Below are 3,864 nucleotides of genomic sequence, written 5' to 3'. Positions count from 1 at the left end.
TATATATATATATATGTAAATATTGAGAATAAGATCTAAATTCTTATATTTCTTATTGAGACTGACTTTCCAAACAATCTGTCGAAGTTCGTTACACTCATTCTGAATCATCCTGTATATGAAATACTCCATAGCTTTGTACTATTCGGATTGGCGCATAAAGTGATATAACGTAGCGTGTCTTTTTATATTGATTGATTTGAATTTATTTCATGATGAGGATTGTTTCGTTTTCATCACTATTCATTTGAGTTGTATCCTTGGAGTCCTATCATTTCCTAAACATATCTTTCACGAAGTCGTTAGAAACCGATTACAGTAAACTTCTACAGTTCTATTCCTTCCTTCTCTCTTTCTCTCTCTCTCTCTCTCCCTCTCTCACTTTTCCCTCCCTCTCCTTCTTCCCTCTCCGTTCTCGCGCTTTTCTCTCCTCTTTCCTTCCTTCCCTGCTATTTCTCCCCTCCTCCTCACTATATTTATCTATCTCCCTCTTATACTCTTTTCCTTTCTTCCTCTGTCCACGATTAACTCCCACTATACCACCCATAACTACGCCCTGCATAAACATGATTGTAGCGCAATTTGCAAATTATCAAAGAACGATGTCTATGGATACTCTGTGCTAACCAAGAATTTAGGCAATTCTTCTCAATTAATCTCATATGACAATCAATCAAAGTGAGTATTTTTCTTGATCTTTTTTTTTTGCTGAAGCTCTCTGCTCAGGATTTTTAATTTGTCTCGTAATATATTTATATGCTTATATCTTGGCACAGCTTGACCCTTCGACACGATGATGCTTTGTGTGCTTCCTTCATTCTCTCTCTTGTATTCTATCTCTTGCTTCCTCTCTCTTTTCTCGAGAATATACCTTCGTTGATTTGAGGAAGTACTGACTTTCGTCGTGCGACTCGCGACGGTAATTACGCGAGGGAAACTGCCGTCGAAGGGTAACGCCCGTGCAGACGTCGCAGCCGGTTTGTCCCCGGGAGCCTGCAAGCTCCATAATCGCATGCTTCCCGGAGTCGACCTAAGTGGAAACGAGAGCGACCGGGCCCTGAGGCCCGGCGCCGTTCGGAGCACAAAGACGACGTCGTCTGATCGTCGAGTTTAGCTCTCGTTTCGTACGGACATTGGTAAAAATAACCACGGCAAAAGAGCGATTTCGCGCGAAAAGAGCGCTCGATTTCAAGAACACGACACTACTATCAACAACTATGCACGCCGGCCGGCCGCTGTGCACGTACTGAAGTACTGGACCCGAGCGCTGACAAGTAGAGAGAGAGAGAGAGAGAGGAGGGGGGAGGGAGGGAGAGAGAGAGAGAGAGAAAGAGAGAGACTCATTCGGTCGACGCTCGCGACCTCGGTCGTGCTCGGCTATCTTCGTATCCTGTGCTTTGGCCCTGTTCACCGCGCAGCCACGTTACTTCCCGGCGATCTCTCCCTCAGCCGCCCGACGTCGTCAATATACGACAAAGGCTTCCAACGAGAGAAGCTCTCACTACGCTGCGAGCTCTTGCCGCGAAAAGCTGGTGTGAACGACGTTCTGCCATTGCCGCGTAGAAAGGGAGGGAACCCGAGGAGCGCACGAGGAGAAAGGATCAATAACAGATCTCTCCCTACTCTCGTGAAACACGACGTAGGGTAAATGTGCGCGATGTACGCACGGCATTTACATATGGATAGACAGACAGGCGCACCCTGTCAACAGCTCATTTTCCTGGAGCAAATTTGCATGCTCCTTTTTGTTTTTGCAAGACAGGTGGAAACACAATTTATCTCACTGTCTTACGAGATTTTGCGAAATCACGTAAGAGCGACAGTAGTATAAATGACATTTAAAAAGATTTCAATTGTGAGCAGTGTTTTAAAGAATTTTTGTGAGAAATTTAGAAATTAAGTGCCGCGACATATTTTACATTCCTTTTGTAATTTCTAGGAATATATATATTCCTTTTGTAATATATATATATATAAAGAAATACAGAGCAGGGAGGGGGGGGGAGAGAGAGAGAGAGAGAAAGGGGGTAGGGGGAGGAACAAGAGGAGGAGATAAAAGCTTATGAATGTCTAAATAAAATCTTTTCGAGAAATCAACAAAATGTTTAAACAAGTATATCATATTTTGTTCACAATATAAGTTATGAATATATTACAAAAAATACACATTATACAAATAGTATATGGATTCATATGAGAATAGTTGATTCATTGTCGACGAGTTTCTGAATCAGCTTAAAAAAGCTTAGATCGCAAAACGATTAATTAGAAAAATGTGTCCTTTTTAAAAATATAATATTACCTATTTCTGTCTCTCATCTGTTCTTATCTGGTTATCTGTTCTTTCATATGTTTCAACTCATATGGTACTGATGTCATAGTTTAAGAAAGAATAGATTTATTTGTCAGTGTTTTCAGTTGACACATTAATTATTTTTGATCAATTTAATTAATTATATATATGATTTCTAGTAGAAGCTATTTACTGAGAAACTAATTTTTAATTCATTCTCACTTATCAATATCAATCGAAAAAGGTCACAAAGGTCATTTTTTTAGAAGGATCTTGGAGTCGCATCTGTTTTGTTTACCGAACGCAATTATTTTTCAGCACTTTATTTTTCTAATTGCAATTTACATAAATTTAATAATCCTTTTTCACGAAGATTTAAATAAAGTAATTTCAATTTTTGGAAAAAAATTTTTTTAATGATAGTCCTTTTTTTACATTGATGAAAGGTCAATGCCTATGACACGGCACGCTTAATCGGGTTTAATAACATCTGTAGTTATGAAATTGGCCAATTATAGCTGTTTCTCGAAAGAATAGAACGACTGTGATTGGTCAGTTTCATAAACCCGATTAAGGCCCGATTGCACCAACGTTAATTTTATTTTAAGCGAGGCTTAAAACTCTTTCTGTCTCTGTCTCTTTTTAGCTTTAAAACGAGACAGATAGAGTTTTAAGTCTCGCTTAAAGTCAAAGTGACATTAGTGCAACTGGGCCTAAGAATGTTATGTAAATGTAGTCTATATTATAATCTATTTTCCATGAGTCATATTAACATGTGTTATAACAATAAATCATTTATAATTATTAAGATTTCGTTATTACTACTTAAAACTTTAAGTAGTTTGTAGAATTGATATTCGTGATATTTTAGGAAGAATATCTACGTTAGTATTTTGCCTTCAATTTTATGTAAAATTTCATATTCATCGCGTTAAACGGAAAAGCAAAGTTAATGATTTATGATTAGAGATTATTTTGAATCTTTAACCATAAATATATAACCGAAAATTTCGTCGTCTAAGAACATGATAGCTAAAAGTTTCGTTTCCGTGATGTCATAATTAATGTAATTCCGCTAAGTATTCCGTAAGTAATAAGAGATTGGAAGACATTTCTATCTTTTTTTGTGATATAACTGTAGCAATTTCTCCATCACTGATAGTGTAAATTCGTAAAGTAGATAATTTGCGAATTAGACAATTGTTCGCTTAATGATTTTTATAAATAATTTTCGCACTTAAATTTGGCGGGATTTAAAGATTCTCGCGCATGCTCACAGACGAGCACCAATAGCATACGCGAGAAGCGAATTAAGAAAACAAGCCCGCGTCTTTTGTCTTCGTTAATTCTCAACAAGTCGTTCGGTTTTCAATTTTCGTTTTCATTCTAACAATTCGTTCTTCTAACCGATACATCATAACAGGTTATCAGTCCAGTGAACACGTAGTACTTGATAGATGAAGTGCAACGAATGTAACATAAAAGCACATGGCACGTGAGTTTAGTCATCAGAAAGATAGATATTTATCGTTATTCTCTGAATTCACGGCGGAATGAAAAATATTTCACAT

General features: G+C 37.5%; 1 protein-coding gene across 5 annotated transcripts in view; it reads right to left on the bottom strand.

The window, feature by feature from the left end:
• LOC108755693 overlaps positions 1-1,232 on the bottom strand; it is a 42,281-nt gene extending 41,049 nt beyond the window's left edge. For 4 of the 5 annotated variants that reach the window (XM_018498858.1, XM_018498854.1, XM_018498855.1 and 1 more), the window contains exon 1: positions 628-1,232. The gene's annotated coding sequence lies outside the window, so the exon portion shown is untranslated. The remainder of the gene's footprint in view (positions 1-627) is intronic. The other variant, XM_018498857.1, reaches the window with a different exon arrangement.
• Between the last annotated feature and the right edge of the window lie 2,632 nt (positions 1,233-3,864).

Source organism: Trachymyrmex septentrionalis, unplaced genomic scaffold (assembly GCF_001594115.1).
Source record: "Trachymyrmex septentrionalis isolate Tsep2-gDNA-1 unplaced genomic scaffold, Tsep1.0 scaffold9, whole genome shotgun sequence".
NCBI lineage: Eukaryota > Metazoa > Arthropoda > Insecta > Hymenoptera > Formicidae > Trachymyrmex > Trachymyrmex septentrionalis.
Note: the sequence above shows the minus strand (reverse complement) of the source record. Positions and strands in the feature narration are given on the sequence as shown.